Consider the following 24,997-nt stretch of genomic DNA (forward strand, 5'->3'; position numbering starts at 1 on the left):
AGAGCTTCTGAATTGGTCTCACTTTATTTTAGTCCCCAAAACTTATATTGACTCTGTGCATCAATTATTAATATTTATGTAGCTTCTTTAGACTTTATCCAGTTGCTTCTTTTCTTAACATTCCTCATATTTAAATGGGGAAAATAGGAGTTTAAAAAACAAATCCCCTCTCTCTTTAATATTATGTTAATAGAGATTTCCTGGTAACTCTCATTGCACTCTTTTCAAATTCTACCCAATAATTCTTGAGATTCGTTTCTTTGTTTTCAGACTTTCAAATTCCTCTGCCTCTTCTTTTTGTCTTCTGTATGTCCCCTTCCACTTTTCTAATCTACTATATCTTACACAAACCATTTTACTGCAATGCTGTAAGCCTGCTTCCAAAACTGAAGCAGAGGCTGAGCTGTGATTCATATATCTCAAAGGTGGAGTCCCGTATCACCTACAGTATCAGTTGCCTGTAATGATGCCCTGAGACTAGACAAAATGCTGCTTTCATTTTCCCCAGATACCCATAGTCCCTCAAGGGAATGAAAGGCATCCTAGATACGCATCTTCATCTGTCAGGAAAGGCCATGGGACATACTACAGCTACTGGCAACAAAGAGCCCTTTTGTTCGTGGAAAGTGTGTTATGGGTGGTTATACAAACTCTAGAACATATTTGTTGCTGTGATGAGACTCAGCATTCACAGAAAAAGAAAAGCATCAAAGGAGAATAAGCATACTGATAGTTTAGGTAAGAGGTAATCAAACAGGGGAAGCTTACTTGTGAACGAAAGTTGGGGATTAGGTTGTCAAGCCTGCTTTCCCTAAATGCCATGAAAAATATTTCACTGGTTTCCTCAGGGGCAACTGGAAGAATGTGAAGTAGTTTTTAAAATCCCAGCTTTGACATGAAAAAATGCTGCACATCATTGCAAATTGTTATTTTCGTTTTCTGTTATTGAGGATTCCCTAGAGCTGCTGCAGCCTTGAGTGGCATCTTGTTTGAATGAGTGATGCTGCAAGGACTAAGCAAAGCATCAAACCCCATTTGAACCATTGAGTTACCTGGCTATTACAAGGGATATTTATAAAACAGGACAGCTTTTGAACATTGAATCAGTGTATGAATATTCTCTGTGTTGCTACACTTTGTTATCTGCACTATAAAATGAAAATAAAAAAAGCAGAACAAGCACGCCACTTTCTTTTAACCAGACTAAATTTCATTAAGACAGCAGTTACCAGCTGGTGTCATAAGTGATCACAGTTCCTGGTGACATAGAGTGTCAGAGACACATGAACACATTCAAGTGCAGTCTTTCTCAAGCTTCTCCACTTATATTCAGGATCCAAAAATGAAAGAATGACTTCTGTAGTTACTGATTAAATAACGAAGTAATATGCTGAGTTTGTTGAAAGCCATTTTTAATCAACACAAACAAACAAAACTTCTCTGAGGCATGCTGGTATTACTTTCCTCTAATTGCCTCAGAAAAATTTGAGTGAAAAGCATTTCTGCTCAGCAGAAGCCTTGATAATTTTAGGTAAATGTGGTATGTAGTTGAAAATATGTGTCTGCCTTGTCCAACAGTAACATTTTTTTTCTGAGACTTAAACTCTCAGCTCAGGGACTGTAATTGTCTATTTATATGTTAACCACCATAGCAGCACTAAACATGGTTACAGTCCATTGCTGATTATAATTATTACACTGATCAATCTTTTTGAAAAGTAACTAGAAAAATGTATTCGTTAGAGGAAGAATTGTCATTGGCAGTCCAGGTTAGGCAACAATATGTCAACCCTGAAAAATCTGGTGAGGGAGAGTGTGGAACACGTACTCAAGTCAAAGTAAATCTTTGTGGCATGAGGAATAATCCCTTTGCTTCCTGCCATCAGAAACCTGTCTTCTTGCTTTGCCTGTCACATTAAATATTGACACCTTCTGCTGAGCAGTAGAAATTTTGGGAGCCTTCTGCCTGGGTCTGCTTCAAGAGATATTATTGATAAAGACTGTGCAGGACATTTTCTTTGTGCAATTTGTAGGTTTATTTTTCTCATACACAAACATTTGCAAAGAGGGGAGGGGATCATGCAGCATTGTCAGCTGTTTCTTAAGCTGTAGCTTTAGGTCTAAAGAGGCCTAAAACTGTTCTAAAATGGTCATTCTGACCAAAGAATCAATTCAAATTACAAAGGTTTCGGAAAACTTCAAGACACAAAACTTCGACAGAAAATTCATGCAAGAGTATGAAATTCTTCCAATCAGTAATTATTTTGCTCTTGTGTTGATTCTTATCCATTTAATTTTAGAGAAATCTGGAAAAAACATCGGTCAACATAGAAACATCCGTTCTTGATAGTTCCAGAAGAAAACATAGGGGGGGTTTTTCAATATAAAGCTAAGATGAAAAACACAGTCAGATGTTCCTTTTGTAGGCTATTTTGAGATGTTCCGGATTTTGCTGTGCTTCAGAATAAAGCAAACTTATTTTGCCTTCTTTACATGGTCACATACTAAGAGCAAGTACTTACAATATTACGTGTAACACTCATACTGCTCAGATTTCTTGTGCCTTTACTCAGACATATTTGCTTACACAGCTTGACTTACACAGAGACTTGGTAAGCTGATAGAAAGTTTTGTACACAAGATTTTATCCATATTTAACTTCAGGCTGTGTCTCATACACTAACATGCCACAAAAAATCAGATATAATTTAAGGTGTAAAAGGCTAGGATCCCTCTTCACTACCTTTCTTTTTTAAAAAGAGGTCAAGCAAAGTTAGTGAATGAATGATAATAGATTTTGTTGATTCCCCATGGTGCTCTTCAAAAAGGAGAAATACATTTTTAGGATACAGACATGACATTTAGATGAAGGGTTATCAACATCTGAACTTTGACTAAATTAGGGCCGAAGATTTTGTACCTTATTAAACAGAAGTATGAAGTTTTGAATAGGAGATAAGATACCAAAAATATTCCCACCGATGTCTACATGGTTCAGACAAGAGCGTTTGATCCAAGCCCACAGACACTACCTTACAATATTTATTCAGCATTTTCACAAGTGCCATTTTGTGTGAAGTGAGAAAAATGTTTAAGTGCTTTAAGAAAGTGAAGTGATACATGTTTAAAACTCATCTCTGAAATTACATTCATATCCAAAGCAGAAGTAATTTATTCGAAGTTTTTAAAAAAAACTAAAAATAGAATCTTGTAGAAGTTCAGGGTTACTATAAACATTTGTAAGATAAATGAACCTGCACAAAAAATGGCATAATTTGCTCAGTTGTTTGAATCATGGTACAAATGCAAATCAGAACTTTAGCAAAGTATTAAGACAAATATACAAATGTAAAGACTTTCTGAAGCCCATTATTTACTTAACAGGGTCTATCATGTAGATATGCAATTAGGCATTTCTTAGAAAGCTGTGGTTTTTAATTGCAGCTAATATAGCATAATTGTCTATTAAGTTAATGAGTATGTAGGGATTCCTAAATCTGCAGATTGCATGGTTGCCAGGTGAATATATTGTAGCCATATGCTCAAAATCATCAGGATGATACCAAAAATCTCATTTAGACAGGGTGCTCTTTCTCTCAGTCAAACAGCAGCTATGTTTATTAGCAATTCTTTTTCCCATTAATTGGAATAGCCAAACTGAATATCTGAAAGGGGATTGACCTTTAAAGGGTAAGAGTAGGGACATCTTTTGTAAAAAACAGCTCTTTTCAAATAAAATCGGGTACTCCAAAAAAAGGTCACATAAAATCAGGAATAACTTTTGAAATCTGGGTAACAGTTTTTCATAGATGTTAACAAGACTCTGTTCCTCAGTGAGGTCACCTAAACTGTGTCTGAAGAGTTAAATAGTGATGCTTCATTTACTTAAAAAAAAACTAACAGGGAAGAAGTAAAGTGTCAGAACTATAAAACCAGTTGTTAAATCCTTTTTCTCCCTTTCAGTGTGTTCGGCGATGGGTGATTAGCTTATATGAAATTTCTCTGAATTCAGAGCTGATAGCAGATGTTGTGCTTGGCCAATGCGATTGCTGATATAAAAAGATTTACTCTCATTTTCTCAAGATGGCCACAGTTCTGTGTTGAAATACCATTTCTGCCTAGAGAAAAGGCAGTCTTGAGGAAAGCAGTCTCTCCTCCACGAAAAATGGACACCAGTCCTCCCTTCCTCTCGTGGCTTTGCTGCCACGTGTTTGCATCTGAAACTATTCAGGTATCTTAATCTGATGTGAGAGATTGCACTGGGGATTGCACTGGAAGACATTACATGGCCTGTGAGACAGTAGTAAATATTCTGATATTTCACTCCATTCTTGCAGGTAGGTACTGCCTGGACTATTTTGCATCAATTTTCCAATTTATTTAAGAACAGGAGATACTTCCTTTTCTCAGATCTGTATGGAATTTTACTTTGTGTCATAAACGGCATTTCCAGGACACACAAAAAAATATTTTATTAAGAAAAGTTTATTTTATTTTGTCCAGCAATGCTAGTGTTGATAGCCATGTTCAAGCAGCAGTCAGATTTTCCTTTGTTGTTATCTCACTCTGTGCCAGACAACACATTAATAAAAAGCACCTTTGGGACATGTTGTTCCATCAGCCTTCTGAAGCACTTGAAAAGTGCTTTGGAATCAACAGGGAGTCCTATTTAATAGGCAATTGTATTGTCTCGGGATATTTGCGAAGAGACGCATTATTTTCTTGGATGAAATAAGCAAGAGAAAAGAAATTAGCTCATAATTAGAAAATAGAGTTCTCTCCATACAGTTTGTTCAAACTAAAGCAGTCCTGTTGCTCTGGATGGAGCTTTGTTGGGTAGATGCAGAGGAATAATCAGGAAAAGAGGGGCACCTTGGGTTGCAATGCTCATAGCACGTGAATGATTTCCAGAAATGTTTTGTTTTTAATCAGGAAGTGAAGGGCTGGCAGCTGGTTGCCGTGGGCTATAATTCAGCAGAGCACTTAAGCATGTAAGCAACTGAGGCTTAAGCAGGTCCTCAAGGTGCAGATTCAGCAAAACCTGCCCCATATCCCAACTACCGCAGTGCCTGCACCCCTCATGTTCTCCAGTCTACTGTCCCTCCGGAAACGACTGAAAAGTAGGCTGTCCTTTTGCAGCCTGGTAATGGAAGTGGACAGAAAAGCAGAGAAGAGAAAGATTTACTTCTCTTGCCAAGCTCTCACAAAGCCACATTGAATAGCAAGCTCATCAAGATGCCAGGCAGCAGCCAAACACTCCACCACTTTCTCTCCCCCACTTTGTTTAACCTGAGCAGGGGATTGGTTATTAATGCCCTTAAGTCTCCAGCCAAGCAGGGTGGACAAAAGTATTTGCCAAAGAGCTTTGTATTGATCAGAATATTCTCTACCGATGAGTGAAGTATGGTGAGATTATATTTCCTTATGTGACACTGAAGATAAGAGAAAGTTTCTTGGAGCCTTCTGCAACGTGAGCAGAGACTCAGCATTTTGTACACAGGAAGATGTTGGTAGGACTTTCCTGCACTGGAAGACAGACACAAATCAAAAAAGGTTTATTAAGTGCTCTGAAAGGATCAAAGTATTCCTTAACAATAAATATGTAATTTAAACTTCTGACTAGAGAACATTGTGTGGTAAGAAACAGCCCTAAAGAAACTTTTGTATAAAGATACTATATAGTACATACTATATATATATCTGTGTCTATATATGTATACTTTATAAAACATATGGAAAGCAAAAGTTTCTAACATGACTAGGAGCACTGTGTGTCAGTTCAAAGGTGCTTTGGAGCCTAGGTTTAGTGTTTTAGAAGCGGAAACCACTGAGTTTAGGGACTTTCCCGAAAAAAGAGACTTGCGCCTGGTATTGCGCAATTCGGTGCCAGGTGTCAGTGTCGTTCACAGTGCTGAGCTAGGAACTTTTTTCCCTATGTACTAAATGGGAACCGGCGCCTGAGATTGGGCTGCAGAGCACCCCTGTGGAGACAGCTAAGATGGACAAGGGGACAAAAAGACAGTATTAGGCCTGAAATTGCCCATGGGTGAGCAGAAGTTTTGGAGTTCAATGCACGCTAGCAACAATCCAGTAGGGAGACCTCATCAGCCTTGGAGAACAAAATCTGCAGTTCACTCTCTGCGTCCTTTCAGTAGAAGATGGACAGTCCCGCAGAGCCAAGGGCCAGGAGAGCAAGCAAGGTAACTTCTTTCCCCTTTTCTTCTTAGCTGCTGGATAGATGCAATCCAGCTAATTAGCTCTCTACACACCAAAACAGTCGTTTTCCTTTGTATCTACCTACTGTGTAGTAGTTGCGTCCAGCTTTGCTCACGAATCAGGGCCGTTATTCAGTAGTGCAATGAGCCTTATGGTTACTGATGTTTGCAGGTTTTAAGAAGGACTAAAGAAGGACTTTGAAATCAGCATATTAAATTATGAGGCTGTTCACATTGTACAAATACAGTTCTGAAGAATTTGCTTTCTGGAGCTAGAATGTAACAGGAAGTGATGCTCTATGAATCCATTTTAGCACATCAATATTATTTGCAGACCAGGTTAGCAAATCCATTTTATGAGGCTGTTGCTTTTATTATCTAAAACATCTTGTAGACCCTGCGTATTCAAGGTATCTGAAAATTCATTTCATCTTTCACTCTGATTGTTCGTGTTACTATGCCAATAGATTATTATAATGCCAAATAGAAATGAAATATGACCCACTTATAGATGTGTTTGTGATATAATCAGTAATGTACATGACAAGCTCGAGGGGTGAATGAGTACACAGGTTGTGAAGGATATTTTATACCAGTTTCCACATAGCATGTCTTAATTATAATTCTGACATGTTCTTTGGTAATATTGTAATGGATAGCAAACCCAGATTTGTAATGATGTTCAGTTTAAAACTAAGACTCATTTATTTACTCACTGGAAATGAGAGAAGCACAGTAAAAAAAGATACAACTAATTCTCAGAAGTCTTGACTGTCAAAAGTAGTTCATTTTTTTATAATATTAAAAAAATTGTTGAACAAGCAATAGTAGATTTTGAGCATTTAAAATAATAAAGTTCTCTTGCATGATAAATTACTTGTAAGAAATGAAAGTTCATTTGTCCTTATAAAAAGAATTGCAAACAATATATCTTTGTGTAAGGACCAAAATTTTAATCCCCATCTCACAGTTAAGGTTATTCGTATGAATAATTAATGCCAGATCTAACAGGTGCTTACCTAAATGTCACTCTCTCTATATGACTTTCATTACAGAATGAGAATTTCTTTGGTCTTACAGCATGGCATCTACGTATAATATTTCAAATCTCTAAAATAATGTTAATATTATTTTTTTCTATAGTAGTCCTACTTTTAAGAAAAGCAACAGTGCCAAATAACTGCAAAAAAAAGCCTTTAACTGGGCTCTGAATGTCTGAAGGTCTTTCTTCCTGCTATGAACCTAACAAATCATCATCTATAGGACCATGTTTCTCTCCTGCCTGCAGAAAAATGACCAAAGAAGAGCCTTGGTCAAAGCTGTCCCCTCCGAGTCTTAGATATTGGTTACTATGGCAGGCATTTAATTTAAGTCAGTGGTTGAAGAGGTTGTGGACCAGAATCTGAACCAGAAGTCACTAACTGCAAGCATCTGGATGCCACCTCCACCTGCCTTCAGTCATACATTTTACCTAGACAAAATTACTTGTAAACTAAGCAAGCTAGAGATGTGATCTGGAGAAGACTCAAGCATTTATCAAAAAGAGCCAAGGGGATTTAGAGATAAAAATTAAAGAATGAGCCAAATATTAGATATTGGGTTCTTCATTTTCATCCTTGGTAGAACTTTTGCGGAACTCAGGTGCACCGGATACCAAATGAGTGCGTGGTCCAGGAAAGTTTCTGTCAGGCACCAGCTCCGTTTTTAGTGGGCTTGTGAGTGTTACTATGCAGGCTGTGGTTTAGATGGTGTATTTAGGGAGGGGTGTTTTGTGATTTCAGAGTAGAATAGACTTTAGGTGCATTAAAATTATTGCCAGTTCCCACTGGGATTAGACCACATGAAGTGACCCAGAACTGGATGTGCTCTCTTTAAGCAGATCCAGACAGTGAAATGCACAAGTGTTGGGGGGCAGAACGATGGGAATACCTTGCTCCAGCATACCAGACTCATAACCAGGGTCTGCCTTAGCGACACATAAGGTAGAAAGTTGCCCAAAGCAATAGGCAGCTGGGAGGAAACAATGAAATGACCATAGCTCCTTTGCCAAGTGAGAGCCCTGGGAAGCCAGAATGGTCCCCACTCTTAGTGACAGAGCCGTTGTGTTTGGTGTAATGACAGCTCCTGAGGAGGATGGCCCTCCCCAAGGCAGAAGGATCCTCTCCAGCCCTTCTGCCCTGTCAGAGGGATGGGAGGAGAAGAAAAAAAGCAAACTGAAGTCTCCACAACACTCTTCATCTTGAGTTATCCCCCCTTTCTCTACCCCTAGGCAGCCACAGCTTCTGTTTTCCCTATCAGGTTTGCCTGCTCTTTTCAGAAACTTTGGGGCAGCTCTGTAATCAATGAAACATGTACGTCTCTGCAAGCAGTCAGTGAGAAAAGGAGAGCCTTCTATTCACCGCATGAACACAGAATAATCTCCTCTGAGGAGCAGAGAAAACTCCCAGTTAGGGACAGTTCTGCTATGTTCCCTAAAAAAAACATTAAGATCCATGTATTAATTGCTTATTCAGTCTAAGTTAGCAGCTCTTTGGGATGCTCGTTTTTCAGTCCGTAACTCACGAAGTATGTTAGCTGTGAGCACTGGTATTTGGTTAGACTGTAGCATTACAACTTCGTGAACAGGCATTTAAATTACAGGGTTTTGTTTTGTTCAGTGACTGGATGATTGAAATTTTATGATCAGGAGGAGAACTCCATTAAATTGATAGAGAATTTGACTCATGAAGATGAGTGTAACTTGCAAAGAAGGAAGACAAAGGCAGGCAACAGGCTGATAAACTTTTAAAGTACTTCCAACTTTCTAATTTCTGATTCACACCTGTTACAATTGTTAGGAAAATTGGATTATTTTAATATTGCTGGGTAAGGCCAGATACAAAGTTTCTCTGTAGTCACAGACAGATCAAGATCTGCTGTTGGTGGGCAGCATTCATGTTGCCTTTAAAGCTCAGGACTAGGAGTTTCTGTGGGAGCTGTTTTAGAATTATATCCGTGTTAAATTACAATGTGTAAAATACAGCAATCCTACTAAAAAGGCTTTTAAATGGCAACTGAAGAGTTGAATTTCTTCAATGAACTGCATTAATGTCATTAATAACCTCTTTGGTCTAGAAGAACACTTTTCTGGTGACAGATACCCAATTTGCCACATTTTCTTAGAATGTCTCAAAGGCTTTTAGTGTTTTTCCACGTGCTAGGGGTGCACACCACCCCCTCCACTGACAATCACACACATAATTTGCTACAGTGCAAAGCATAAAGCTCAGTCACCGCTATGAAGAGTGCAGCCAAGCAGCTTCTTCTCCATTCAGTTGATTCTCTCCATGCCAGCCCTCCAGCTGGGAGCTGCAACAAATGCTTTTCTCTGACAGGTTAAATTTCCTGTTCAATACAGAATAGTATTCTCCCTACTTAATACCTTTCAGCACAGTCAGCAGCACACATGTGCACATTAACTGTCCATTGAGCAGTAAAGCACATCTGGGATGTCTGTGTAAATTCTTAAATGAGAATGTGTTGTAAAAAATCTTTGCAGACTTTCAGCACTCAGGTGTGCTCCTTAGTTTTGTCCTGCATGCCAGAGTCTTGAGGTCATCTCTGGTCATCAAAACATTTTATCTCTCTTTCGGACTCTGTGTTAAGAGCTCTTAGCCTAGCATGAGTATCTTCTCTGGGGACACATTTGGAAGAACTAATGATTTCTTCTGATGAAACAGAAATTTCCCTTAAAAAGTACTCCTCAGGAGTCAAGTTGTTCATTACCAGATTGTAGACAGTTATAAGGGTCTAAACATGGTTAAACCAGTTCGGTCTGTAATTCTCATGTTGTAGAAGTTTTTCAAGCTTCTTTCAATATTGATCACATGCCAGAATAATGAAAATACAAGTATGTTCAATCACTTACAGTCTTCAAAAAATGAAAAATACCTTTTCTATTCTGCAGTCCTTTGAGTGGCTCTCCTGGGGTTTTATATCACTGTGTAAGTGTTCCAGACAGCCTAAAGCACCCCTTGATAATCATTATTTTATTCCTCTTTTTACACTGATGTGAGGGGGGAAAAACCAAACCAACAAAGTCTGAAGTCATGCAGACCTGTAACACTTGTCCAAATGACATTGTCAACCACTTTATTAAAAGAACAGAGCAGAAGAGTGGTGGTGAGTGTAATTCTGTACTAATGTCCTTCCTTCTTTGAGGGTTACTGATTACTTCATAAAGTCAGAATAGTGAATGTATTTGAACTGAGGTATTAGCTAACTAGTCCCAGACCACTTTTCTCTTAACTGAGAAGCAAAATTATAAAGGAACATTTTAAATAGGAACAAACTATAGATGAAAGATAAAATTTCACAAGGAAACAAGAGAAGTTTGGTGATAATCTAATGATAGCAATTACAAGTGATAATTATATTAAAGTAGTATAATATTCATTTGAAACTCAAAAGTGAAATAGAGGGGAAATGATATTATTTAGAATTTACTAAATACAATACAGAGAGAAGTATACCTAAATACAGACAAAAATCCATGCCAGGAGAAGTAAGGATAATAGTTTCTGAAGGTAATTTAGGAATGAAGAATGGTAAAATTATTCATAAACAATGAAGAAAACATATATGTTACAAAATAAGAGCTGTGTGATTTGATTTCAAGAAAGGACTATACACTTTCCAATTTTCTAGTACCCAGGAGAGATGTGAGTCACATTTAGCCAGAGAGAGATATCTTAAATATCAGACAGTTTTGATAAATTGAATCCAATCTGTTTGAGATAATCTTTAGTCTTTTAATATATCACAGAAACTCAAACAGAAGCAGAATAATTTACTTAAACTTATACAGAGCAAGGATCTGAAAAACTGTTGGCTGTCCAGAGTGAAATTAAAGAGAGAAGGTTGGAGGCTGATAGAAACACTGGCTGACAACAAAATCAAAATATAGGGGTACAGTGCATGTAACGCCTTCGGAAAAATTTTGTGAAGAGTAAGTCCTATTTCCATTCTTTGAGGTTAGAAAGCTGGTTAATAGCAGCAACCTAATAAACTTTTGTAAGTTCAGTAGTGCAATGAAAACATTAGCACTCTAGAGCACTAATAAAAAATATGCTAAACAGGTACCGAAGGGGCCAGTTGAGGGCTATTGCCAATGGCTAGTTGTCTTGAAATAGAGGTCCTGGGAGGATTAGGACAAGCCTGACACTGACCATTTTCATCTATGAAGGTGTCAGTGATAAATATTGCCCCAAATGTAACTGTAAATGCTACAAGGACTTGTGGAAGACAAGTGTGAGATCCATCGTATAGAAAGATCTGTATTACATGGTAAGCCAGACTCCGTTCAAACAAAAATGGAGGTTTTAAAACCAGAGGAATGTGAAAATTTCTATGAGTACCTGTAGAAGTGGGGATGGTACACCTGTAAGGAATGATTTGAAAATGATCTAAGAGTCCAAGGGGGAAACCAGTCCAGTTCCTGACTGCGGATGTGTCAGGAGGGTTGAATGGAGTTCCTGGATGAATACGCAAGGGACTAACAAGTAGGAGGAGGGAGATAATGCTTTTTCGGAGACTGCCACAGTCAGAGCATTAGAAGAATTTCCCCATATGATTCTGATGTGCACATTTAAAAAATGTTTTGGGGGAAAAATGACTGGGAAGAAAATCTGTGATTTGAATGAGGTAGAGAAAAAAGCTGGAGTGAAATTCACCATGGCAGACATAAGATAACAGATAACATAAACAATTGCTGAATGTAGAGCACCAAATTGTTGCTTGTATTGTTTGATTTATAGAACTTGACAAAACTTCCCTGTGAAATGCAGTGAGGCGGTTCTTAGCTTTGCAAACACATTTTCTACAACATAAACCAGTCAGTGTACATTCCCCAGACTAAGCATGGAGAAAAGCTAACATTTTCTGTTATTTATTTTTAACTGCAGCAATATTAAGCAGAACAGAAACAGCTACTCTACGGATGTTAGGAATGCAGAATTCAGCACTTGTTGAAATCAACACAAATATTCCTACTTCTCACCTGTTTCTAATTATTAGTGTGATGCAGAATTAACATATATAGCAATGGGTGACATCCAGGTCCATAAGTAAAGCTTCTAGATGCTATTATAATGCAAATAACAGCTAGTAATAATAATGAAGTATGATCCCTGGAATATTTATTTGGAAAATTAACTGAAATTTGCCTGCTTCCAGTATTTTAAATTGCTATTTAAATTCATCTAGGAGGGAAGCAGCAGTTATGAAACCAAATTTGTTCTTGTTCTTATACCTAGTAAGTAATTTCCACAATAAATAAGCACATATCATCACAAGATTCAGTGTATTTGGGCAGTTTTTATTTTACTAGGATTTGTAGGACAAAAAAAGGACCCAAAGAGAACTACTTTTTAATTATTTTTTTTTTCACTTAACACATGTAGAATCTCTCCTCAGGAGTGCACCCTTTCAGCACATACAGTGATCTAGTCCTTGCATTCCAGACTCCCAAGTCTGAAAATCATTCACTGTAGAAGCTGCTTTCTGTAATGCCTTTTTATAGCCTTTCTTTGAGAGTTTTACATTACTTTGTTTCCAAGGGGAAAATAAAAAAAAAAGAACAAAGAGTTTTAGATTTCATTACTGAAGAGACTACTTTCTGAATTTACCCTTTCTTAGATTCTATAGCACGTGCCTAGTTTAGACGTACTGCTTTTTATCTGCGTGTTTATCTAGACGCATTTAACTAGATGGCCCAAACAGTGGTTGTGTAATGAGCTATATAATTGATTTAGCATATGGACTTAATAACAGGCAGGTGGCTGAGAAAACCTATTATTACTGCAGAATTAGATTTTAGTAATGCATTCTTTGTCCTCTTTGTTTCAAGAGAACAATTGTGTGAGTAGCTGGTTGAGTAACTGCTATCACAGACATTTTACATGTATCTAGTGAAACTGGACTCAGATAATACTTAGGGTATGTCCAACGACAAATTTCGTGCAAATAATGAACTGAACCATTATGCCTTAGCAGTTTGCAAAGTAACTACCCAAACTGAGTAATTCAAAATAGGCCATAGCTAAATTCAGATTGTGGATGACAAGCAACCTGTGTGAAATTTCTTGGATTCACTATTGAATTACCGGCTTGTGGTTGATACTTTCTTTGAGAAATATGGCTGCAATTTCCAAAGTGTTCCTTAGTATATAGCGGGCCTCATTCTATCATTGTGTGCATAAGGGTACTTGTGGCAGGGAGAGTTCTCAAACTCAAGTGCCTACCACCTGCAGCAGTAGAAATTATAGTGGGGTTTTTTTCCTGTTTTATTTCCTTTCTGCTTCAGCTCTGTCTATTTCTTTCAAAACTCCTGCCCTCCCTATGTTGCCCAACATTATAACTTCATATTGCTGTGTCCACCCACATAGGATTTTGTGTTCAGAAGGCTGCTGAATATCAGATTATCTATAAAATTCAAAGTGGAAGATTCATTCCATGATTTTCTTCTTCAAAAGAAAATAAGAATATGGACCTATAGCAAAATAATAAAACACAAAATATTTTCATGTGCATTATACAACTTATTTTCCAATAGCATATACTAATGAAATAAGCATTTAAGTCTTTCTCTCTGTTTATTCCACTACAGATGAGCTGATTTGATTATTCAGACACATGTGCTTATATCCTCCGATTTTCCAGGAAACCATATTAAAAGTGCTGAAAGCTAGAAGTGCTCCAGCTAGAAGCTAAAGCATTGAAATGATGTGATCTGTGAAAGAACTTACAGCTTAGGAAAGATTTAATGTTTTCTTTTCAGACCTAAGTGCAGCACGTTCCTATTATAGTGATTTGTAGTAGAAGTTAATAATTAATGGAGTAATATAAAATTTGAAATAGTAGATATAAGGCTATCATAATACTACAGATGGCATTAGTGTCCAGTATTAGCTCACAAAGGGTGAGAAATATCCAATCTTGAATACAGATCATTCTCCAAGTAAAAGACCACAGTTTAGAGGATCCTTTTGCCTCCTTTTTCAAGAGTCAGCTAGAAGAGCTCTGGTAAGTAGATACCTGATATACAGCATTATTTTCCCACATCCACCCTGCTACATATGGCTTTATATCGCCTGCCCCATCAGATATCTCATTAACGGTCTGGTCTGACCATCACCATGGTAACAGGGAAAAACCCTGTTTCTCCAGCAGTGCTGCCCAGTAGCGTTAGGTGACACGCATCATGCTTGTTTCAGCGTGAGCGCTGCGGCAGCCAGCATGAAATCCTCATTACCCCACGCGGATCCTGCTTCTCCCTCCGCAGCTCCGGGAGCAGCGGCAGGTATTCCCTGTGACCAAAGGAAAAGCTTCTGGTGACAACCCCTCTAAGGGCCACGGACATTGTCACTGACATTTTAGCGAGCATGTCTATCTGGTGACCACAACTTTAATCTCTGTTTGCTCTGTTGCTCTGTGCACCAGTCGCAGAGCTTGCACCTCTCCAGCTCCAGCCCGCCAAGATGCAGTTAGGAGCCTGCTGTGAGGGCAGGATGAAACCCCTCTCCAGCACCCAGGCCCTTGGCAGTGCTGTGCTGGACCAGAGAGCATGCTTTCGAGCTAAGCTGTGTTCAATCATTGAGCAGCATTTCCTCTTCACCTCTTACTAATGGTGACTGAGATCTGTGGCCAAAATCTATTCTTCTTGCTGAGAAGGTTTTAACCTCCTCCACAGCTTTCCAGACTGAGTACAAATATTTTCCTCTTCTACATCCAGTTATCTGCATTGTGTTGAAGAAAAATTATCTTCCTATTTTAGATCCACTAGCCTGTACAAAAATTTACCTCAGCAGCCCTGCTGCATAGGACTGGTGCGCGGCTAATGCTGTAATATTGTTTATGTTTATTTTAACTTACCAAAAACATACGTAGTTGTTAAAATTATGTGTTTTAAACTACATACATTCAATAAAAACATTGCAGATTGAGAAGTTTTACTAAAAATAACCCTTCCCCTGTTTACAGCTGAAATCAAGTCATTTTTTACCAATACTCTAGTGTCTTAATTATGTGCTGTCTTTAATAAGCTAGCTGCAAGTCTGCAGTTAAATAATTAGATCAGAAAACCTCCACCCTGTCCTCAAAACAAATTATCTCAAACAAAAATAAAGGTATGGAATTCCAACTTTTTAAGAGCTTTCTACATGAAACAATCTGTTGATATGGATGTACTTTGTATTGGGACTAATTGAAATTTAACAACATTGGTAAGTTATTTTTTGTATTAAACTAGTCACAGATAGTGCAAAATCTCTGCTGCTCATTTCCACCCTCCCCTTTACAGGCGTGCGCATGCACATGTATGTGTATATAAATTAGTAAATTAGTTGGCTGTAAATCTAAAAGCCAGAACATGAAGTCCTTAAATCTCTATTATCCTAGAAATACAGAGATGCAAAATATTTTAAGTTCTTTTTTTTCCTGTTATCTGAACTGAATCTTCCTTTCTGCAGTTTATCCCCATTACTACTTCTGTACTCCAAGGTTATCTCCTCACAGATGACTTGCATGCCTATGAATATTATCACTGTTGTTTTATGAGTTTTTGATTTGGTTTTTTCCTGCATATAAATTCAGTTTTTCCTCAGAAGTCCGTCTGTCTCCCTTCTGGGGCATTCGCACTCCCTTCTGCTGGGGACTGCCCATTAGCTCTGCAAAACTGCTAAGCAGAGGCACTTGTAGCAGTGTCAGTCAGCTAAAATGATGCTGAATAAGGTTCCTCTCTTGCGAGATTTTCTTTCCATTCCCTACAGTCTTTCTTAGCCTTGTGCCCTTTTCATATTAATTAGCATATTTTTTTCTGTTTTAAATGACTAATATTAAGTAGTACTAAACATAGGATGGATAGCATCTTTATTTCATCTGTATGCTATCCGTTGGGATCACTACTGTAAATCCAGTTTTCCAATTGGATTTGTCTTCCATAAACCATCTGGAAAATCTCCTTTACTGGCATAAAGGAATATCATGAGACGCTATTAGAAATTTCTGCTTTTTTTCATTATAGTGAATGTTCATTCTCTACAATAAAACTAGATACAATTCACTATTTCAAATTCTTTTAACAGGGTTTATATTTGTGCCATCTGTGATGTCAATTTTCTGACATTGTTAAGTCATTTTAAAATATATATTTATCGTCATTATACTTTAGTGTTTTCCCAGAAAGACTACATATTTTGGAAGTCCATGGCAGAATGGATACAGTCAAAGAGTACATCTTGTAAGAAACTGAGTTTAAAGTGTCATTACAGTACACACTGAAGAAAGTCACTGCATTCATTTGTGCATCCAGTTGTGTCAACATTACTCTATCTTCTCATTTTTTTCAGATATGGGATCTGAAATAGAGCTGTAAAAGATGATCTGAAAATAGACTTATTATATAGCAAAATATGAAGAATTATAAATTCGACATTCCAGTCATCCAGACTTAAAAGGATTTTAATCTCATTTATGTCTTGTTGTCCACCTCACCAAGATGTTTTTGACCTGCATCTCTCCAACCTTGTCCTAAGCTGCCAAGTACCTGCCTGCTTACAGCAATGCTCTTACAAGTCATCCAAACTCTTTAAAAATCGATGAGAGTCAGCTGAGTGGAAACTCTATCACACCCTGTACTAAACAACTGATTTGTGGCGATGCCCGTGGGACGGCAGAAGAAGCTGAAGAGTCAGCAGACTATTGATGGCTTCCTGAGCTGAAGATCCCACTGTGCGTGCTCCTGCACTCTCTTTGTGACTAGCCATTTGCCAGGAAAGACCCAGGACATGCTCCAGCCCTCTGGGTGGGAAGGGAGGAAGGGGTGGTGGGAGACGCAGTTTCAGTTTGTGCCAAGTCTCAGAAATTTCATGTGTAATTAGCATCAACTACTGGTACTAAATGGGAGCAGGGGGAAAGGATGGTTAGGATCTCCATGCATATTGCATACACTTTCGGTTGAGGCTCTGTTGGAATCTTCATTAAAGGGAAACCTAGAGCATTTTTAGGTGTTTAATAGTGGAAGTTTTAACTAAATAAGGTTTAATTTTTCTTAGCTCTTTGTAAGCTGGAGAAGTCTATGAAAGCATTCCACAGTATTTTATGTTCACTGATTTGGACCATTTGACACGTAATTTAAAAGCATGGCTCAGAGCCGATTACTTGCAAGATTCTGGCCCTACTGAATGGAACAGCAAAACTTCCTTTCACCCCATGCAGCTTTTTACCTTCCAGTCAAGGGAAGAGAGCAGACTTCTGCTTAACTTTCAGACGTAACAACATATGTACTGTAGCGCTAGTGGTTTCAACACACATGATCCAAGGGAGGCTTACCAGCAAACTGCTAACAGCCAAAGCACAGTTTCTTGTAATAAAAAAAACACCTTGGATGACAGCTAAGACAGGTGCTGTTTATATGAATCAAATAGGGTTGTGTTTGTGACAGGAAATAATCTGACTGTAGTCTATGAGACAACATGCAACTTGCACTCCAGGGAACCGAAATGAGAGAATGCATGGGAGTGACATTGCAGACTGAGTTGCCAGGGACTTGTCATTTCCATCCCTTTACATCTGGCTGGATTGAGTTAGTTATTCTTAGCCATCTCACACAGATTAGTATCTCCCAGCATGGCAATTCAACAACTTGCCTTGCCAGCTTTCTCTAGTTCCTTTTTGTTTGCTTGTTTGTTTGTTTCAGTGTAAATTCCTTACTGATTGTTTTCTTTGAATTATTCATCCTCACATTCTCTGCATCATTTTTGTACATTATTGATATTCAATAGCAAATGTCACCTTCATTCCTGAAGTGGTATCCTTTTTCCACTCCTTCAAACTCTTAGATGGCAACACTGCTTTCCTTTTCAATTTTTTTTTCCAGCCTCTGCCTTCATTATTTGCATCTTTAAGCAGCTTCCCCAAAGCCCTATAGATTCTTGTGGGAGACTTTCTCTACTGGGCTCCTGGATTTGCATCTCTTTTCAGGAACACTGTGTAATGTTTCTGCTTGATGGCAACACAAGTAAAAAAAAGGTCTTTTACAAACAAGTTACTGCCAGGCTTTGCTACCCCAAGTGGAAAAAACCCACTATTAGTCTGGTTAAGTGGGATGTGGTGATTAAAATGCCAGCCCTCATCTAGACACAGATTGCTCTGTTAATCCTAAGTAAACCTGCAGGGTCACTCACACCTACAGTGATGGTGACTTAGAAAATCTATTGGAAGCACATTTCCTCTCCACTCTCTGATGGAAAAGAGGTGGCATGTGGGAAATTGCGCTTTTACGTGGAAATTTTTACTGCCTTTGGAGGAGTATCAGACTAGAGGATTTGTTTCCTAGACCTCCATTCTGCCTTAAACTGCCAATGGGGTGGGTTTCAACCAGGTTATCAGACTGCACCTGAGGTACAGACAGTTTTCCCCTCCTAGAAAACTGTCTTTTCCCTCTTATCCAAGGAACTGCACTCTCTGGCATAAGGCCAGGCAGGTTGGGCTGGCACTGAGGAGCTGTAACATCTTAATCCAGCGTGGCTAAATCCTTGATGCTTCATTTCTCATAGCCCTGGGGAAAATCAAATAGAAGGGTTTTCACTCAAGATAGTTTCCGTCATATCAGAATATGACTACGAAGACGGTATTGACTTCTTACTTTCTATGTAATAGGCTTTGCTGTGCTTTGCTAATGTTATCTTCAGCTGTTAGACTATATTCTTCCTAGAGCCTGAGGTAGAACGCAGGAATTTTGAAATTGGTCCTTGTTCACAAATAATTGTGTTTAAATCTATATGGTGCTCCTTAGAAAAGAGAACAGCATGACTCTTGCCTCTTCAGTCTCTAACAACTGAAAAAAGGAAAGAATAGTTGCATTTTCTGTCAGGAAAAATATATTTGTTTGTGTTAGAGAACTTGTTTGGAGCTTGAGAGCTTATATATTTGAGGGGCTGGGAGAATGAGAAGGGATGAGGTGAGGATACTTCCTCTATAACTGTGGAAACTTTGGAAATTGATTTAACACGATATCAGGAAAGCGGGTGCCGCCTTGCAGGATAAGTAAAGTGAGAATATAACTAAGCAACCACCTAAGCAACTGTGCTTCAGATCATTGCTGGCAAACTGCAGAGCCATTTGCATCAGCGCTAGCCAAGCAGTAGGATTAAAATTGCGTCCACCTTTCCTTTGTTATTTCTCCAGCCTACCAATATACTCAATGAGTGAAAACCCAAACCCACAGCACTTCATGGGCTCCAATGTCTGAAGACCAGGAGGGAAAAGCTGATTTTTGCATTTTCAGTTCTTCAAGAGAATTTTAAATCTGAGGGGGGAGACTGAGGTGAAGAAAATACTTTTTTTTTTCTCTGAGTATTTTTCCTATTAAAAAGAACTGTTGAGGAGGCGTAAAGATTACATCAGACTCTGTCACAAAGACTAAAACATGGAATCCTGTATTCATTTTCTTCTCAAATTTAAATCATTTACTTTCCTTAGAATAGAAGCAAAACCAGTATTCCGTGTCCTATCTAAGACTATACACTGATCAGGAATCTAAAAATAGATATCCTCAAAGACATACATTCTACATAATTACCTCGACAACGGCAGGGAAACCTACAATATCAGTACTGCAGCAGGTCAGAGGAAGCAAAGATCTTAAGGGTTTGGGAACTTTATTGAAATTTGAAGCAAAAGTTCAAATGGATCTGTGTGAATCTGAGTGATGTCTGCAACTATTTGTATAACGTATGTCCAGAGTGTTTAATTAAAACACAGTTGCACAAGAGCCGCATCACCAACAAAAATTATCTGTTGCAAACAAACATTATTAACACTTGGATACAGTGATTTATTAATGAATCTTAATGAAATTATGAAATTAATGTAAGGAATTTTTTACCTCTAGATCTTTACTGTGTGAACACTGTATTTTAGTCAGGCTGCTGAGAAATGAATTATTCATTTTAAGCCTCTTACAAATTTCAGCTGTGGTGCCTAGCGGAGGTTTGATACATCGTGTGCCATTTTGTTTATATACACAGAAACCAGAAAGGTCTGGATCAGTCAAGAGGACCCCGGGGTGCTGCACTTTGGGACAGTCAACTTCCAGCTGTCTCACTGCTTGGCAGAATATGCAATGTCTAAATCAACACTTGTGCTTCTGTGCATGGGAAGCTTAGCCTTATAGGAATGTGTCAGTACACTGACTAGAGAGCTTTGCAAAGCTAACGATATCAAATACTGTGTATATCTGAACTCTCATCCACTTGCCCTTTTCTGGCCCACTAGGGAGAATGTCCTCTGCTTTAGAGCGGTGACGCTCTACTCTCCTGTGGTCCTGGGCTCTTCCACATTGTATTAAAGAAATATTTCAAGTTCAGGACTGAGGATGGAAAGCTGAGCTGCTGCTTTTCCACAGTTTCTGCATGGGGAGTCAGGGAGCTTGTTCATCCACAGCTAAATCCTTCTGCTTCGTATGGATATAAGCTGAAATGATATCAGGGGCTGGTATCACAGTGGGACCCACTGAATCTGCAGGGTATGAGACGAAGATGTGCTTCATGATATTCATTTGCCTTGTGCAGCCTGGATTGGACCATTTGAACAGATCACAGCATTTGTTAGTGATACCCACAGCATAAACATACTTTTCAGACAAAAGGGTAATGCAGCCAAATAAATAAGCAAAGTGCTGCTAATAATAAATGCTAATCTGTGTGTTACAGATACAGAATATGTTGTATGCATTAGCAACATAAATCTTTACAACAAAAAATGTAAATATAATAATGCAAAGTCATCCAGAAGACCTGCATTACAAACTCTTCCTGACTTATACAGAATGTATTTGCCAGTAGGATGCAAAAAAAAGTGATCAATAATTCTCATTTAAATGAAAGAATATTTTTTTTTTGTTTTGGTGTCTTGATATTGTTTTAGTGACTGCTTATATATTTTCCAGCTTTTGAAAATAAAATATATCATAATTATTAATCCAAGCTGCTGGCTGCCTTGCTGCCCCAAGAAAGGCAGGCAACAAATACGTTTTTTTCAGGTCTTAAAAATATTTACATTTTCTCTGGGTTTAACACTGTTATCGGTGTATCTGATCTAAGTCTGTTACATGGAGCACCGCCTCTATCTCTTCTCATGGTCACCCTGTCCCCACGAAATGCTTTGCAAACCTGAACGCTGACCTTTACAAGCACCTCACACTGCAACGGCCACATACATTTCATCTTTAGTCTTGCAGGTGCCCAGGCTCATCCTTGGTCAGGCACTGACCCAGCCATTTGTGCTGCACATGTGGAGAGGGGCTGGGTAGGCTTTGTCACGTGTCCTTCAGGAGCAGGGGAAGGCGCAGACAGGCTGGGGAGCAGTGAAGGAGGAACCTGCAACAGTCTCCTCAATGGACCTCCACACGAGTGCTAAATGGCCAAAATATCTACTCTCTGTTAGGTAACCCAGCTATGACTATATGCCAAGCCTTTAGGTAACAATTCAAGAGAACACTGCTCTTCCAGTGCAATAATTCATATACGGTTATCACTACAAGCCACATTGCCCATAGCCTTAATCCAGTTTATAAAGCAGTGCATAAATTAATGCTTTTGCAACCTGCTTGCAGAGTGTTGGCAGAACGGCTCACCAGAGGAGCCCAGAGATGTGTTGGGATGTGTGCCCTCAGATCCTCCTTGAGACCAGGGGACGGGAGGAGAGAGGCAGCAAGTAGGCAGGGTGAATTTTTTACTGTGTGCCAGGGAAAACAGCCTGCCACAGCTTTTTAAGGGCTTTTTCAAATGTTTGCTCTGCATAACGAGGGAGGGCTGGAGAAATGATGTGTCAGATTTGAATGCAGAATTTAAACCTTTGCCTGAGGATGGGATGAACAGGGTTTTGATTAAGGTTCTACACAAAGGCACAGTCTATCTCTAATTAGTTGTATATTTGACCTAAAATATTTGGGTTTCCTTTCATCCAAACCCTGAGTGATTTGGCTCCTGAACCTCATTCTTTACTCTTTTCAGAAATGCAATAAATACTCCAACTTAGTGCATTAAACATGAAAAGACTTACTGAAAGGGCTTGACTTATAAATGTTTCAAAAGGCCATATACTGGAAAGCATTTATTTGAAAACATTTATTATTAATTTCACAATTTAGATGAAGCACCTACAGGGCAGTCATTTATTAAATATTGACTTCTGTTAATATATGATATGTTTATCTGTATGACATCACATATAACCAAATAGCATCAAAATACTGAAATGTTCCAATCACTGATTTAGATAATGAATAGAAAGTGCTTATTTCGCTAAGGTGCCAAACATAACCAAAGCATTGAGTTAAGACAGCAAACATTGCATCGCGAAAGCAAAGAGTAGTTTCAGAGTTAGAACAAGTAGCATTAAGTTGAATACAGGAAAAAAATCTTGGGCAAAAAGTTATAAATACTAATTGAACTAATATAAGTATGTTAACTAAGGCTGTGTCACCTTTAAAAGAACTAAATTACTTTACGGACAGAGATTTCACAATCTGAACCAAAACCATTGCCGAATTACAGAAGTAATTACATCCTTCTGAAATGTGTACTTGAAAGCACTGTGTCAAATGCTGGTGAGTTAGTTCCTTCCCACTGGCCAGCTCTTTCTAGACCGAACAGATGGCAATTTGTTCACACTGTTCACACAGGTATAATTTTATGATAGAGCCCATACAAATGATGGTGAAGAATGAACCTGACGATGACTTTTTTCCAACCCTCTGGATTATTTCACGTTTGCCAGTTGGGTGCTGAATTAAAAGAACTGGCAGGTAATCCTTTTCCAAAAATGAATGAGTGAGGTCAGACTGTGTGGAGATGCATGTAGACTGAGAGGGGATCTTTGATAACATGCTAAATTACTCCTGATTTCCCAAATTAAAAAAAAAGAGAGTTAACTGTCATTGTAGTGTTATTGCAAAAAAGCATTATAATTACTGTTAACTACATTTGCACCAAGATGAAAGAAAAATATACGGCTGTACACACTTGTGCATTATTTAGATGTTACTGCTGCTGGATCTGTGTGAGGTGATCTGAATCCTTATTATAACTCCCCCACTTCCCCAGTCTTGCTGGTCATTCATTGCGATCACTGCCTGTGAGCCAGAAAGGAAAGGGCAGATCCATAAAGGAGGCCAATTTCAAGAGAATGTTTTGCTTCAACCAGTTCTGTATCTCCCAGAAGGGGCATTTTGGGACTCTGGATTTTTTTACCATTCCTATGGTCAAACTGTTCAATAGCCAAGCGGTCTTCCCACAGGATTAAAAAATACCCAAAGTTGTTCACAGCTCATTAAGTCTCAATTATATACACTGCTAGCAGCTCTAAGCAAGGACAAGTAAGCCTGTCCTTAGAACCAGAAATTATCTGCACAGAGGAATTTTCCTAAAGCATCAACAGCACATGCAAACTAAATGTTTTCTGATGCTGGCTGTAAATAGTGATTCAGCATCAGTGGTACTGGAGAATCTTAAAATAGCAAAGCCAGGTCAAAACTTGACTGTGGTTCCATGACGAAAGGACGCTGGTCTGAAACTTGTAGAGAGCCCAGAGTCGTCCTGTAACCTACTCTCAGACCTTCGACAGTAAACAGCGCCAGGAGGAGGTCTGCTTGTAGGGATCGAGGGACCTGGTAGGAAGGGAAATTCTTTGTAGTGTCACTCAAGGGACGGAGACAACTGAGGGACACAAAGAAACACATTCAAAATATTAGTCTAGGTCTGATTCAACACCATGCAAAAATTATTTGTGAAATCAGCGTCAAAACTATTTTAAGACTTTCTACTCTACAATCCTCCTGCAATTCTGAGCATTACTGTGCTTCTTGATATTGCTTTAAATTTTAATTTAACACCTCCTTTAGAGTCTGTACTGACCACATCTTTCATTTTTAAACTGCTTTCTCCTTTCATTGTGCTGGGAGAATGTAAGTGTGATTGGATGTGGTGTCCTGAACACTGCAGTGGACTAATCAGATAATCAAGTCTAAAATAAGAAGTATTTTATATACAGTGAGAAAATACACTGAATAACTTCCTTTTAGATTTTCTACTTAGTTAACAGTAAAGCTTAGTCATGAAGGGGAAAAATTAAATGCCTAAATATTCATGCTGAAATAATAGACTCCAGTCTGATGTCATTTACATTTGCAGGAATTAAAGATGCTTTATCCTGCTATCCCACATTACAAGTCCAGATAAATGTGGAGAAACCTTTATAGATTTACAATAGCCTAAATGAAATCAGGACCCTAACAGCTTACATTTCCACTCAGCACTCATTGTGCACATGCATATTTCATGACCATCAGTACTAACTCATCAGCTACTTCACCATTTGCAATGACTTACTGCACTGTGTGTTCCTAACCTAAAACACTTTTCAGTCTTCTGTTGAAGACCAAGTAGAAGACAAAGCTGGTGGCCCTGTGAACCAGTGCCAAGTGACAAAAAAAAGAGCTATGTGCTCAGCTTGAAGATATTCCTCTGATGAAAAGATATACTCGTATACTTTTAACGTGGGACTGCCACTTAAACAGCAACAGCACATCTTTAGATGGCTGTCTACGTCAGTAAAGGCACACCTTCAGTTTTCAACACCTTGCCTCCCCCATCTTTGGGGGGAGAGTAATGTTTACAATGTAATGAGGCCCTAATCCAACAAAATGAGAGGAGTCAAGAGGTTTCATTTTGTCTTAAGTGACA

The sequence above is a fragment of the Opisthocomus hoazin genome, chromosome 3 (assembly GCF_030867145.1).
Source record: "Opisthocomus hoazin isolate bOpiHoa1 chromosome 3, bOpiHoa1.hap1, whole genome shotgun sequence".
Lineage (NCBI taxonomy): Eukaryota > Metazoa > Chordata > Aves > Opisthocomiformes > Opisthocomidae > Opisthocomus > Opisthocomus hoazin.